We start from the raw sequence: 17,558 nt of genomic DNA, 5'->3' as shown, positions 1-17,558 counted from the left end.
CATGATATCAGGTCTACTAGCAGTTAGATAGAGTAGAGAGCCAATCATACCTCTGTAGTCAGTAATATCTACTGATTTACCGGTATCCTTATCCAGTTTTATTACAGTGGCCATGGGAGTGGATGCACTTGAATAATCTTGCATTCCAAATTTCTTCAGCAAGTTTCTGGTGTACTTGGTTTGACAAATAAAAGTGCCTTCTTCATTCTGCTTGACTTGAAGGCCCAGAAAATAGCTAAGTTCCCCCATCATACTCATCTGATATCTTGACTGTATTAGTTTGGCAAACTTCTTGCAAAGTTTGTTATTTGTAGACCCAAAAATGATATCATCAACATAAATCTGGACCAGAAGTATGTCCTTTCCATGGTTGAGGTAGAACAGTGTTTTGTCTATTGTTCCTCTGTTGAATCCACTTCCCAGAAGAAACTGAGCTAAAGTCTCATACCATGCTCTAGGAGCTTGCTTAAGTCCATAAAGTGTTTTATCAAGCCTGTAGACATAATCTGGATATTTGGTATCTACAAAGCCTGGAGGTTGTTCAACATATATCTCCTCCTCCAATTCTCCATTGAGAAAAGCACTTTTCACATCCATTTGAAAGACCGTAAACTTTTTGTGAGCAGCATAAGCCAAAAATATCCTTATGGCTTCTAACCTAGCAACTGGTGCAAATGTTTCATCATAATCAATTCCCTCTTGTTGAGAATATCCTTTTGCAACCAGCCTTGCCTTATTCCTTATAATTATGCCATCACTGTCAGATTTGTTTCTGAATACCCACTTTGTACCAACAACATATCTATTATTTGGTCTTGGCACTAGGGTCCAGACTTTGTTTCTTTCAAATTCATTTAACTCTTCCTGCATTGCTTGCACCCAATCAGCATCTTGAAGAGTTTCTTCAACTTTCTTTGGCTCAGTCTGAGAGAGAAAAGAATTATAGAGACATTCATTTGAAGTACCTGTTCTAGTTCTGACACCTGCATCAGGATTTCCAATTATCAAATCAGGTGTATGTGATTTTGTCCACTTCCTTGCAGATGGAAGGTTTTCTCTAGAACTGGATGCTCCCCCATGATCCATGCTATCTTCATTTTCATTTTCTGATGCTCCCCCTGAAACTATGCTCTCTGAGTTGGAGTCTTCAGTATTTAGATTTTCAGCACTATCAGAACTTGGCTTATCAGAACTTGACGAATCAGAACTTGAAGAGCTAGATGTATGTTCTGATGTTTCTTGAGCTGTGGTAGGATCTTGAGTATGCTCCCCCTGCATAGGTGCATCTTCCCTTGGCGTAGCCACCACAGTTTCAATAACATCAGAGTTCACAGTATCAGAACTTAGACTGTCAGGATATTCAGTATCAGAATTTGAGTCTTCATTTTCAAATCTCAGCTGATCATGGTCAATGAAATCTTCAAGACCAGTAATCTTCTTGTCATCAAAAGAGACATTGATAGATTCCATGACCACTTTTGCCCTCAAATTATAGACTCTGAAGGCTTTTGTGGAAAGTGGATATCCAACAAAGATTCCTTCATCAGCTTTTAGATCAAACTTTGATAGCTGTTCAGGATGAGTCTTGAGAACAAAACACTTGCATCCAAATACATGAAAGTATTTCAGATTTGGCTTCTTTTTCTTCAACATCTCATATGGTATTTTTCCATGCTTGTTAATGAGTGTTGCATTTTGAGTAAAACAAGCAGTCTGCACAGCTTCATCCCAGAAATAGGTTGGAAGCTTTGCTTCTTCAAGCATTGTACGTGCAGCTTCAATGAGAGTTCTATTCTTCCTTTCAACAACTCCATTTTGCTGTGGAGTTCCAGGAGCAGAAAATTCCTGCTTTATTCCATGGTTTTTGCAGAACTCTTCCATTATCAAATTCTTGAACTCAGTGCCATTATCACTCCTTAAAATTTTCACAGAATCTTTGACCATTTTATCCAGATGTTTGACATGATCAATCAAGATAGATGCAGTTTCACTTTTTGTGTGCAAGAAATACACCCATGTGTATCTGGTGAACTCATCCACTATGACCAACGCATACTTCTTCTTTGCAATAGACATGACATTTACTGGACCAAATAGATCAACATGTAGTAGATGATAAGGCTCAAGAATTGATGGTTCAGTCTTGCTCTTGAATGAAGATTTTCTTTGTTTGGCCTTCTGACAGGAATCACAAAGACCATCAGGAGCAAATACTGACTTTGGCAGTCCTCTCACAAGATTTTTCTTGACCAGTTCATTTATATTGTTGAAATTTAAATGAGAGAGTTTCTTATGCCAATTCCAGCTTTCTTCAATTGATGCTCTACTCATCAGACAGATTGCAGAACCATCAGTACTTGTTGAAAGCTTAGCTTCATAAATGTTACCACGCCTGTATCCTTTCAGAACAACTTTGCCTTTAGATTTACTCACAATTTCACTGTGTTCTTCAAAGAAATCAACATGATAACCTCTGTCATAGATTTGACTTATACTCAGTAGGTTGTGTTTAAGTCCTGAGACCAGAGCTACTTCTTTAATTATGACATTTCCAAGATTGATAATGCCATATCCCAATGTTTTTCCAATGTTGCCATCTCCATAAGAAACACTTGGGTCAGCTTTCTCCACAAAGTCTGATAGCAGGGCCTTATTTCCAGTCATATGTCCTGAACATCCACTGTCCAGAACTAGAATATTTTTCCTGTTGCCCTGCAATCACAAAGACCACTAATTATTAATTTTAAGGACCCAGACTTGCTTGGATCCTTTGGTCTTATTAAGTTTGTTAACATTTACAGCGGATTTAGCATCAGAGTTTATGTTAACATTTTTCTTATCAGAACTTACACTATCAGACTTTGAATCAGAATTTACACTAGAAGGAACAATGGAAACTTTCTTCAAAGAAGGTTTTATTTGATAATAATCATAGTACAAACTATGATATTCCTTACAAGTATAAATGGAATGCCATAAACTACCACAATGAAAACAAGGATTTTGTGGTTTGTATCTAACAGACTGACTCTTAACTCCTGATTTTGAAGGTAAAGAGTTAATATTCTTATTCTTCCTGTAAAAAGAAGCCTGATGGTTAGAACTTCCACAGTTATGACATGTTTTCCTAGGAGCATCAGGAACAGGTTTATAATTATTGCTTTTATTCACACCTTCCTTTCCATTCCTATTTTTCCTAGGTGATTTTACCTTATTTGCATTCTTAACATCTTTCAGCTTATGCTTAAGCTGCTTCTTCGTCATTAAGCCTATGTTCACTTCAGCTGTCTTTTCCTGTTTTAGTTTGTCAGAAGTTAATTCCTTTGTAACTTCTGATTTCTCATTTTCAGACTTTACAGTTACAAACTTAACAGGTTTTAACTTTGGCTTTTGCTTATCAACAGGCTTAATTTCTTCAGTTCCTTTATCATTCTTATCTTCTCCATAACCTAAGCCCTCTTTCCAGTTTCCACTACTTAGCAAATTTTGAGTTGTTTTGCCAGAGTTAGTCCAAGTCCTGATAATCTCTCTTTCCTTTTCTAACTCAGTTTTTAGAGATTCATTCATTTTTAGTACTTCATCCCTAACATAAAAAGCATCATCTCTATCCTTCTGAGTTTGATGGAACATGACTAACTCTTTTTCTAAGAAATCATTTCTTTTCTTAAATGCAAGATTTTCAGAAGTTAATCTTTCATATGTTAAAGTTTGATCTCTATAACTAACAAACATGGTTTTAAGATATCTTCTCAACTCATTAATATCATCAGTATGAAAAGCATAAGTAGTCTGAGGTACCTTTGTTTCAGCAGCTTCAGAACTGCTCTCAGCACTTTCTTTATCAGCATTTGCCATCAGTGCATAGTTTTCCTCACTTTCAGAGTCTGAGGTGTCTGTCCAGCTTTTCTGCTTTATGACAAGAGCCTTGCCTTTGTCACCCTTTACCTTCTTGCAATCAGGAGATATGTGGCCTTTCTCACCACAGTTATAGCATTTAACATTGGTGTAATCTCCTATGTCAGACTTTCCTCCTCTGCCTTCAGATCTTCTGAAATTCTTCTTATCAGAACTTATGCCTTTCCTGGAAAACTTCTTTCCCTTCCTGAACTTCCTGTATGCAATCTTTGTGATTACTTTCACCATAAGAGCACACAGCTTCATCATCTCCTCATCAGCATCAGTCTCAGGCAAGCTTTCAGAATCTGAGTCATCATCACTTTCAGAACTTGATGACTCAGTTTTAGACTTTATGACAAGAGCTTTACCCTTGTCTTTCCTTGAGGAAGCTACTTTGGGGAATTCTTCTTCAGCCTTAAGAGCAACTGTCCTTGACTTTCCTCCTTTCCTCTTGCTTCTTTGTTCCATCTCAAGCTCATGAGTCTTGAGCATTCCATAGATTTCGTCAAGAGTTGTTTCATCAAGATTGTAGTTGTCTCTTATTGTCGTTGCCTTCAAATCCCAGCATTCAGGAAGAGCTAACAGGAATTTAAGGTTTGAATCTTCAAGATCATACTCTTTATCAACCAATGACAAATCATTCAAAAGTTTGACAAATCTATCATATAAATCATTCAATGACTCATTAGTCTTTGAGTCAAAGTGTTCATACTCTTGAGTGAGTATTGTCTTCCTGTTCTTCTTAATTGTGTCAGTTCCCTGACACCTTGTTTCCAGAGCATCCCATATCTCCTTAGCAGTCTTGCAGTTGATTACCCTGTTTGACATTACATTATCAATGACACTATACAGTAAGTGTCGTACCTTGGCATCCTTAGCAATTGATGCTATATCTTCAGCAGTATAATCACTCTTCTCCTTTGGTACGGTCTTTGCTGCTTCACCTGCAACTGCAACAGCGAGCTTGGTTGGTTTGTGAGGCCCTTCCTTGATTCTATCAAGGTATTCTGAATCTGTTGCTTCCAGGAACATGGTCATCCTTACCTTCCATATGGGATATTCAGATGGTCTCAGTATGGGAACCCTGATAGTCTCATACCGACTTTGAATTTGTGGCTTTGGAGGTTCTTCAGTTTTGGTAGGCTTAGTTGGAGTTTCTGTGTCAGACATGATTGTGTTTGGATCTTTAACTGTATGTGTGTTAACAGATTCGCTCTGATACCACTTGTTAGGTCACACACACACTGTAGAGGGGGTGAATACAGTGTATAATACAATCAAATCGAACTTTTAATATATTAAGTAACAGAAAACAAACTTTATTGAAAAAATAAACTCTGTTACAGTATGGAACTGTTACCTCTCAGTGATGAACAAATATCACGAGAGCTGCTAGGGTTACAATGAATAATCTTCTCGAATATGATAACACTTATAGTGTAAACCCTATGTCTGTGTTTATATAGTACACAGTTACAAGATAATCGCTAATTGATATGGAATATAATTCTGCTTCCTAAAATATATCAATCAGATATCTTTTCATCCAAGTATTCCATTCTTCACGGAATTCCTTCTTCATGCATATCTCTTCTTATGTTTATCTCGATCTTCTTTCCTTTAATCAGCTACTGTCCTTATCTGATCGTCCTTCAACACTTAAGTTCTGATATCTAACTTCTGATAATTATCTCTTGATAATATAAGTACTGATATCCTTAAGTCCTGACTTCCAATATAAGTACTGATCAACAGTTAAGTACTGATTTGTCCTGTTAAGTAAGATCTGAAATCTAAACATAAATTATATTAGCCATGACATTATCAAATATATCTAACATAATAAGATAAGTTGTTTCTATCAACAAGCAAAACGCTTGGGGGAACTTCGATGTGGTTCGAGTTCTCGAGTTATGATAGAATTCTTTTAAAGGACAAGGGAGGGGTAGACTCTAGTACTATGTGTGCTAGATGGACTACCAAAGGTACCGCAGGCGAAGGTACTCTGTGTACTCAGGAACTTGTGAAGTATGTGTATACCCAAAAATGGGACACGTAGCCCGAATGCGGCAAATGTGATAATCGGGATACGAAGGTGTCGTCCTTCTACTAGTAGAAAAGGTTACTATTATCGTATTACGACTGATCATCGTATGCGGTGGCTCCAACAAGTTTCATATTCTTTTAATTGGAATTGTGATGCAATACCGTAACCCAAGCCTAGGTGTTGGGTTTACTATTAAGGTATTCGCAAGATAATAAAATCCACTAAAGGATTATTTTCATAAGAAGGTGTGTATCACCAAGGAAAACTATTTTCGAATAAAACATAATTATCATATATGATGTTTTACGTGAGTTTATCATACAGTCATTTTCATACTGTACATTATTATGCTGGGCATTATTGCTCACTCTTGCTTTATTTTAAATGACACAACATAACAGATAACCAGTATGCCGGTGTGAGACTTAGTCGCTTGTAGTCATGGGGAGAATCCCTGGCAGCTTTGTCTCAGGTGTGCCAGAATATCAGATAGGAATAAGATATCAGTCGTAATTATTGTAACTTTATGTAGAGGTTATGAATAATTGTTTGAGATCCTGTAAAGTACATTTGAGTTTTAATAACAGATGATACTTGTTGTACGTCGTTTCTAAGGCTATAACTTGTGAGTGTGTGAGATTGAGGGTTTGTGATATGGAATTATTGGATTATTGAGTTAATGCAGGTTACACATGATTGAAGGATTGTGTGACGACCCCGATTCCTGACCCCGGATTTGGGGACGTTACAAGATATCCTTCATAATGAAGTAAGCATAGTATGTAACGATCTTTACGGATTACTACTTATCAGTTAGTAATCTTACAATCAAGAACTATTTAAGTCCAGAGTTATCATCTTTTAGGTCATATTATTATGATCTTATCATAATCCCTAAAAGCTTTACTCTAAACTATGGTATATCTTATTTAAACACTTAAATAAATAAAGCCCGTAATAAAAATAAAACAAGTCTTTTATTAATATAATTGAAATCAAAACAGATTACGTAAAAGTTATTCCTAAATCATCATACATGATTGGACTTAGGACACGTCTCTTTCATCAACAACAACAAGGGAGCCATCAACTTTAACCTTCAAACCACTATGAGACAAGCACTTACCTTCCAAAAATTCTTTAGCAGTTAGGGTCTTAGTATCAGAAGCATCAACACCACACCATTCAAACACCTTGGTCAAAAGCAGATCATAGGGTAACCTAGTGGTTGGTTTTCCATCAAAAACTTCATTCCTATTCTTCAAAATCAATTCACTTAAATCAAATCTTTTACCAGCTAAAAGCATACCAACAAGAACATCTTGTGTAGCAAAGTTGGACCTAGTTCCCAACATAGGACATACATTCTCCAAATAAATTTTAAACAATAAGTGAGCCATTGGTATCACTTGGGGCAGTAGTAGGAGAAAAGTACTATGACAATTCAGAATTACCAATAATCAATTTAATATGATCCAAGGCAGTAAAACCATCAACATCTTTAGGTCCTCTCTTATTGTAGATGGATACATTAGATGGACTCAGAATATCTAACATACCACTTAACACACCAGCATTCAGATTAATCTTGACCCCATTAACAAATGACATTACCAATCTTTTTCAACATAAAAATTACCATAAAACTCTCTAACAAGCACTAGATAACATAATTTAGGTAAATCAATCAAAACAAACCAAACCCTAATTCTTGAAAAATCTTAACAGCACCATAATTATAGAAAACCTTACCAGCAAGAGGTTTACCGAGAATGATCTTACCTGTGTCCAGATGCTTTGATTCGAACCTTGATATGAACTCATCTCGAACCTCAAAATTCAATTTAACCTTCTTTGAAACATGACCTATTACATAATTATATCTTTGCACTACAATTTCAGAACTTTGCACACCTGACTGTTCATCTTCTCTTTCAACAGTCACTGGATTTACCTCGATATCAACAATCTCTCTTATCCCTGAGTTTTCTCTTTTGCTTAGTATTCACCAGTATCATCATCACTCCATCTTCCATCAGCCTGACCCTTAGCGTTTGCTTTCTACTTTTTCCTCATGATTAAACTACCGGCTATAGTAGCAATGGCGAGGAGGGAATACTTGTTGAAGAGAAAAGTGAAAACCTTAGATCTAATTGAGCGAAGAGTATATAGGTAACTGAGGTTTCGTATCTGAAATACCTCTCTAATACTTCTTTCAATGACTAAAAGAGAAGTATTTTTAGGAATAAAATTAAAATAACTAAATTCCCTTATAAAATGCATGGTATGAAAAAGAAAAATTATTACTAAAATGCAGAGCTAGATTCTTCATTTTCTCAGTTGGTAGCTTGACACGTTCAGATTTTCTAGCTTCAATTATTGTCTCAAATTATTTTAGCTCAACAAAGATAGTAAGATGATCCATTACATCAGCATTTACAGCAGATTCCAAAGCTGTAGTCTTGGCTTGATAGATAAATGGAACCGAGCTAAGTACTTTCACCTTGATCTCCTCTTGTGGAATCTTCTTTCCCAATATTTGTAGACCATTGATTATATTCCGGGACCTTGCTTGAGCTTCATTGATAGTTTCACCATCTTCAAGCTTGAAGTTTCTAAAAGCATTCATTAGAGCACTATGCTTCACTTTCCTCAATGTTTTGGATCATTTATCATATGTTTCAAGAGCATTCTAGATCTCCTTTGCAGTCTTGAGAGAAGATACTTGTTCATATTCAGCTTGATCTAGACCCATGATAAGCATGTTCCTAACTTTTTCATTGTAACTAATCTTTAACAGCTCGGCAGGAGTGAGTGTATCAATATCTTTGACTTTGCCTTTATCATCTTTGAACTCATAAGGTCCTTTCTGAACTACCCTTAGAGCAAGTGGATCTCTGGATAAGTGAGTTTCCATTTGACCTTTCCATTAGTTATAGTTGTCAGCTCCATTGAGGATAGGAGCCCTCAAATCAGCCTTTCCAAGATATAAGTCAGCCATTTGATCGATACTTTTCTTGTTACAAAAATTTTAGTATATCAAAACTCTAACACAAAGTGAAATTCTACACCTAGAGGGGGGGATCTGTTATGACTAACTAAAATCGATTTTAATATGTTACAAAATATTTATCAAACTGTCAGGCAACTTGTTGTTAAGTTCGAATATATACTGTCAACAACCTGACACTCGATAAGCAATGTAGAGAACAAATAACAGCAAGTGAATAACACATAGAGTTTTAGCCAAGTTCGACCCCTATGTCTAATGGTCTACGTCCAGGTATCTTACCAACTTGGTAAGAGAATATATTATTAGTCACTGAAATGATACGATTACAAGATTCAATAATATATCTCCATTTAACCCTTGTTCCTGATAGTAGCTTACTGATAACACATGTTCCCTTGAGTAAATTGCCCTATAAGCCCTATACCAAACCTGTATAGCCTTCTATAGCAATCTAACTCCCTGAAGCCTTGTTATCCAAACTCAACTACTCAGCAACAAATATTTACACCTTGAACTATACAAGTTTAAGTGAAAATTACAACCGAAACTATGAACTCTATGAATATAGATATACGTAAATAAATTAGAGCTTAGAAAAGAACTATTCAACGAATGCAAGTTTTATTTTTTCAGATGGTATGGTGTGTATACTTCGTGGATTAACCTCAAAAGAAAGTATATCCCAGAGTATTTATAGACTAAGTTAACTTTCAAATTAAAACAACAATACTCCTGATCTTGACCAAGTCTCACGACTAATTTGTTATTATTTTAATGTTAATGTAATCTAAAATACATTTAAACTAAAGATAAGATAAGATAGATTAGAAAAGATTTGAAACTTCTATCTTTAGTTTAAATTCAAATACCAATTGGATAAGAAAGTTGTTAGGATAAAATGTTTGTTAACAAATTCCTAAAAAATAGCAAATGAATTTTATAAAAAAGAGTTTGAACATCTAAGGAGTTTTAATATATATAAACATGTTAAATATACCACAGTGTCCTTACAAAAATTCATTTCTATATGTTTTCCCAAAAATCACAATTTTGGTTTATCATGAATATCTTCCAGCCGTAACTATAAGCTCGCTGATAGATTAATGTATACTTATGCAAAACAAAGATAGTAACAGTTATATAAATTTCAATCAGCTTGCTATTATATCATTAAGATAAGTTGTTAGCTAGCTATTAGTGTGGTCATCAAAATCAGAAGGGTATCAGCTATATTGCTACAAACCTTAAAAATTGAAAATCATTAAGGCTAAAAAAGAATTTCTTCTCAAATTGTGATATTTAGATATTTTTTTAATAATTAGGCTTATATACCTTATAAATGATTATTCATTTCATGGTGAACGAGAATCAAATTCTTAACCTAAAATGATAAAGGATAAGTTCTTAATATTTGAGTTATTTCGTCACCGCCCTTTATTTAAATTTTAGTCTGGTGGAGTCAAATGAGCTAGAAATTTATATATTTAACGATTTATTGTTTTGTTCATTTAACAAATTTTACATTATATTTGAACGAATTAACTACTTTCTCTATCCAATTCATATCTATTCACTTTCTTTTTTTGGACGTCCAACACATATCTATATATTTCAAAATTTACCAACAATAGTAAAATTTTGTACTCACTACCTTACCCATTTTCCTCAATTTTTCTCACTAAATTATATTTTTTTTAACTTCGTGCCCATACTATTTGTATCCCCTCTAGTCCATAAAATAGATCGTTTGACTTTTTACACATATCTCAATATGCATTGAACATATAGTTAAAATAATTATTTTTAAATTTTTATTTTATAAAATGAATATATATGTTAAATTTTATTTCAGAATTTAAAAAAAATATTAATTTAACTATATTTTCAAAGTAATTCAAACACAGCCTTGTATAATGGGTCGGCCTTGATACGAGGGAGTAACGGAACGGAGAGAGTAGGGTTGTCAATTGATCAAAAATCCGGTCCGATCTGAAGGTTAATGGAGAGGATATGGATCATTAAAAAATAAACCCAATTTGAAAAAAATCTGATCCGATAACAATTCAATTCGATCAGGAGCAAATATAGGTTTAGGACGATCCGATCCGTTAACGATCCAATCCGACTATTTATTATTTATAATATAATAATATTACACATATATATTATATAATAAATCATACAGTAAAACCTCTATAAATTAATATAGTTGGGACCGGAGAATTCTATTAATTTAGAGAGGTATTAATTAATCGATAAATTAATAATTATTAATTTATAGAGAATTTTCGGTAGCAAATAAAATTAACTTTTGCAGTCGCGACGTGGACGACAAATGTAAAACAAGAGTCAATAGCAAGGTGCTTTCAACATTGCAAAATTCGTTCCATAGATGAAGTTTCGAGCAATTTAAATGAACATACAACTCCGGAAGAATACATTCATGAACTTGAGGTGATGATTAAGGATCTAGGTTATCGTAATAAAATGGATGTTAATAACTTCTTAGATTATCCGGGTGAAAATGAATCATGTTCCGAGGTCCAGAGTATAGAAGAGATTGCAAACACCATCCTTGAAAATATTGTTGAAGATGATCTTGAAGACGATACAACACTGTTGGAGCCGGTTACACGTAAAGAAGCACTCAAGGCATCAAAAATGCTTAATAACTTTTTGATGCAACATGAAAGCACCACACCCGAGCTTTTGGATGCAATAAGGAAGATTAGGGATGAGCTTCATGTTGATTTAAATTATATGAAAAAGCAAACTAAAATTGATCATATTTTACAAAGATGTAATAGCTATATTTTTATGAATATAAGGGAATTATTAATTTATAGTTTTATTGGGACCATATTTTTATACAGGGTTTTCAAAAAAATTATTATCTTATTATCTTATCGAAATTGATCATTTTTTGAACTGGCCCAAGTCGGGACCGGACAAAATTATTAATTTAGAGAGATTATTAATTAATCGAGTATTAATTTACAGAGGTTTTACTGTATCTAAAATAATTCATGCTGTAGTATGACTATCATAATATAAGTACAGTAATGTTAATTTGACATAAGTAGTGTTCTAAAAATCCCCAATAAATCCTCGATTTAATCGATTAATCCCCTACAAAGTATCCGACCGATTCAATTTTTGAAATCTGATTAATTCTTATAATTTTTTCTTTATCAGAGTATATATAATTATTTATTAAAATTAAAATATTATATTATTTTAAATATGAATAAGTATAGAAATTATGATATAATAAATATATATTTGTTAATAAATAACTAATATAATGATAATAATATATTAAATATAATTTAATATTATAATACATCCGATTTTTACTCTGATTAATCCTCAACTTTCAATTAATCCTAAATCGGTAACTCGACAGATTTTCCCCGATTTCCAATTTTTACAACACTCCATATTCTGGTATTGTAAAATTCTCCCTGCACTCATGTGCTATTATCCGTTATATAAAATTCAATACTACTAAAGTGTAGTAAAATTCAATACTAAAGTGTAGTGAGCAAATTTAGGCTAATAGTAAGCATCGATTCAAATATAATTCGAGTAAATTAGTCACTAAATCATGTGTATTATGATATTTGATTTTTTCTAATTAAAATATTAATGGATCGATCATGATTCTCACAAATCCTGATATGAATCGGGCGTAAAATAATCTAATCCAAATCTAAATCCATGAAAATTAAATGATTTAAGATATGGATAAGATCGACCCGATCCACTGACAGCCCGGTGAGAGAAGCCCCATTAGAGACTCCCATTTTTATTTTCATTTGCTGTACAGCGGAGAAAAGTCAGTGTATACTATTAAGGCGCCTCCTGTTTAGTACCAGCATTTATTTCAAAGTATTTATGGCTTTGACTTTCTTTCTTTCTTTCCCGCCTAGAGGCTATGACGACCACTCGTTCGTTCCCTTCCTTTGGTCTGCCTAACTCTCTACTTGTGTACATCTCTTCCGTATTCATAATATCCAGAGCAATCAGTTTCGCAAGTCGCAACCTTATTTTTAATTCTCTTCATCTACCACAACTTAATTTCCTCATCATCTTTTGTGTTGCTCATCTCGAATTCTCAATATTAAGTGAAATCACAACAAGAGTTACAGACAACATTGAATTATGGAGCCCTTCCACAACATTAAAGACCGCTTAAACTGTATCTCTGTTCTACTGATCTTATATTCTCTATTTACCGGATGTGGTGCTCAGCTCCTGCCTGATAAAGAAGGTATTTACACGTACTTCCGTTTTACACTTTTACTCCATTGCTTTCTACTTTCCCACAAAAAAAAATTATTTACCTGGAAGTGGAGTGCCAAGGAAACAAGTTATTCTCCGAACGGGGTTCTTGTAGAAAATTGGAATCCTTAATTTAGTCAAATAAAAATTTATATATTGTACAAAAACAAGTGATTGATATATATTGATATATAATCGGTTTTTGTGCACAATAAAAGATGAGTGGCATGCAAAAAAAATCCCACCAATAACAATAAGTCACCACATAAAAGAGAAATAGCAAGAAAGCAAGTGATTAAGGGCATCTCCAATGGGGAGAATCCTTAACAATAATATCCTAAGTGACATATAATTTAGCAATGTATACATTCCAATGTTAATATGTAAAATAAAAAAATTAGCAAAAAATTTAAATAAGCTCCTATGGATGATTATATTTGACCAATACATATAGACAATATTTTAGTAAAGCATTTTTTGGCTACATTTTAACCAATCATTATAGGCAATCTCATTGGAGATGCTCTAAGAGATTAGCTATTTGTCATGCTAAGATGTAATTTAAGGAAATAGGGCTAAATAAATGCTCCAAATTAGTAGTTCCTTATTTCACTAAAATCCTTCCTCTATTAATTCTAAATAGCTAAGCTCTCATTTTTTCTTACCATGTGCTAGCTTTCATTTAATAATAAAACTAGCATAATAACCCGTGCGAGGCACGGGTCATTTTCTAGATTTTTTTTGTACACCAAAAAATTATATTAGTAAAATTCTTGATCATTTTCTTATTGATAAACATTGTATAACGTCTAAAATATATCAAATACAAGTTGAGTATCTATCAATGTGTATGACTTTCATGTAAAACATTAATAACGGTCATTACGATTTTAATATATCTCATTAATCATAATACATATTTTCTTGTTTGTATCGTGTAATTTGTATTAATACAAGGTAGTCACTATACGTGTAAAAGAAAAAAAATTGAAGTTAATCCATCAAATAGTGTCAATATGTTTATAAAAAGAAACTAAAGATTAATATATATATATATATACTAAAGATTAATATATATATATATATATATATATATATATATATATTGCAGAGTCGAGTAAATTTTTTGAGTTTTGGTTAAATAAACCCGGAGTAATGGGATATTTTATTACTAAAGTCATTACTAATTTACAATTTCCTTGTTTAATTTAAAAGGATTAGTCATGCATAATTAAAGTGGTCAAGACCTGCAATCGTAATATTCAAGAAAATAGAATTTACACTACAATTATTATAAGTTAATTTTTTAAGAAAAATGTTGTTTTTTCAAATTCAACGTTTATGTTGATTTAATATCATTGCTAATGTCTTAATTTATTAATTAAAGTTGATATCGGTTGTGTACTTAGCTTTTAATCCTCTCTATTATACAAAGTTAATTTTATAAGATGTCAGATAATTGTCAATTCATAAATTAAAATTGACATAATCTATTTAGTTTTTAACACATTGAAAAAAAACTTAAATTTAATTGATCATTCTTATTTTCAGAACATAAAAGATTTTTGTTATTTTCTTCTAGTATATACATCAATAACTCTGAAATACAGCCCGCAAGGGTTGGCTCAGTTGGTTAAAGAGAGGATAACTATCCTCTTGGTCACAAGTTTGAATATCACTGGAGGTTAATTTATGATTATTCCTCCTGAGCCAGAGTCTGTCGCTTAAATGCGGTTTATCTTGGTTTACGTGGTTTGCAGGCTATTGTGTGAGCCCGTGTGGTTTACCCAGTACGCACCTGAAGGGTAGCGGTTGCAGGTTCCGTACGATATTTATTTATATGCTAGATATTTTGGTCATGTATATACCTAATTGTTATTCAGTAAATTACTCGAATAACATGTATTTATGATTATTCAAAAGTTATAATTATCTAATAAATAAATTACAATTATTTATATATCGTAGTCGTAGTAGCACTGACAATCAAATAATATCTGTTTTTACTCAACAGAGCATAAGTCATGGATGTGACACAAAAATAATTAATATATCGTAAAGACTAGCTACTGATATTCAGAAGTTTTTTTTTCAAGAATCTGAAGATAAATTTGTACTAATATCATTATTCAAATCATTTTGAAGTTTCTTTCATTTATGATTCTAATATTTCTTTTTATAGTAACTTGATAACATTGCAAATTATTTTTCTAAAATTAAATATTTTCAATTTAATAAAATTTTTTAAATATTAGTTGAACTTGTTAATCCTTTCAAAATATCAACTAATATTATTTTTTTTTATTTAGATAGCATAACATGGATTAAATCAAATAGTACAATACATTATAGTTTTAACCTTTTTTCAAATAATTCAAAATAGCTGTACAATATTTTTAACACTAAATATTTTTTTTGTAAATTTATTATTTCTAATTTTAAATATATTTTTTTGAAAATATTGAATTCTATAATTTTTCAAGTTTCTTATATTTATGTGTATATATATATATATATTTGAGTTAAGTTCTATTGAGTCCTTGTTTTTAGTGGAGTATGCGAGTCCGTATATGTTCTACAAGTAAAATAGTATAAAAGATTTTGTAAAACGTATTATATTGTAAATCATGTTCTATAAATATCACTATTTTAATAAATATCTTGCAAATCTCATACATTTGACAAGTTGAACATTGCATAACATATGATTTTATAGAACATGATCAGTTTGAAGAAAATACGTATTCACGTTGTAAAACACGTAAATATTCAACTTGTTGGACATTAATGATATAACACCATAACACACGTTTATATCATGTAGTTTATTATTTTAGTTTTTAAATTATTAGAAACATAAAACCTGAACCATTAGATTGGATTGTAATATAAAGTTAGAATTTTGGATCCCAGAACTCCACAAAAAATAGGGAATTTATGTATATGATTACTTATAATAACCATATCAAATTGAATGATATAAAATTTAGGATTTGTCTCATAAATATATGAATATAAATATATCTTTAATTAAATAATGCAATAAATAAACTATTTTTTTATGAAAAAAATCAAATGTCTTACCATTTTTCAAATAACATGTTAATGAAAATTATTAATTTTGCTTTATAGTTGTAGTTTAGTTTTTTCTAAAGAGAATGAAAAAATAGGACTTTAGGAGCACTTCTTTATAAATTCACCATCACTGAATAATATTATAAACCTAATTTTTTTAAAGTGAAACATTAATTAATAAATCGATTTAGTATATTTTCGTAGTTTTAGCGGAGCTTGTGACATCTCATGTCAAATTTTGAATATATTTAAATATTGGGTCAAGTACCAGATGTAATAATGTAAAACCAGTTAGTTAGTAATTTCGATACATAATATCAATTGACTTGATCGTATAAAGACCTCAAAAATATTAATTTTTATTAATATAAGATATTATAAAATTTATCCTTATTGGTAAGATATTCTCGTCGAGCTCGTAATTTAAATTTATTAAACCTAGATAGTGATGATGTAGTTTCGGCTGGGTCATGTAGTCAAATTTCGAGTATTTTTTCAAAATGAGTAAAATTCTGATTTTAAAGCTAGTTATTTGGATACATATTATCAATTGACTTGATTTTATAAAGATCTCAAACATATTAATTTTTACCAACATAAGATATCACAAAATTTTTCCTTGTTGGTAAGATTTTCTAGTCGAACTCGTAATTTAAATTAAACCTCGGTAGTGACGTGGTATTTACAAACATGTCATTTAGTCAAATTTTGAGTATTTTTTGAAAAATAGGTCAAGTTCTAATTTTGAATTGGAAATAAATCGAAATACGCTAATTATAACTTATCTAAATATGTAGTATACATATATATTATTTATATAAGTATATCTCTTTTCAACATATAAAAAAATTAATTACATATACAATTTATTTTTTATTAAAAAATATATATTAAAAATGTATGAGACATACTTTTCAAATTAAAAATTGTTTAATAAATAAGGGAATGGTCCGTTTATATTTTATGCTTAACTTTTAATCTCAAATTTAATTGTTCAAAACTAACTCTACAAGTATTTTAGTAATCATGTTTAAAGTTAAATAATTGTTGCCATTTACGACACTCATATATTATGTGTATGATAAAAAACTTAAGTAACAATGTGATGTAGTGGTAAGGTGATGTGCTTGTGAATGTAAAGACTTGAGTTCAATTCCTCACAACAACCTCTTTTATATAAATTTAAAGTCAATTCCTCACAACAACTTTCAATGAGACTTTTTAATCTTATAATATTATCAT

The sequence above is a fragment of the Apium graveolens genome, chromosome 4 (assembly GCF_009905375.1).
Source record: "Apium graveolens cultivar Ventura chromosome 4, ASM990537v1, whole genome shotgun sequence".
Classification (NCBI taxonomy): Eukaryota; Viridiplantae; Streptophyta; class Magnoliopsida; order Apiales; family Apiaceae; genus Apium; species Apium graveolens.
This window is presented reverse-complemented; position numbering follows the sequence as displayed.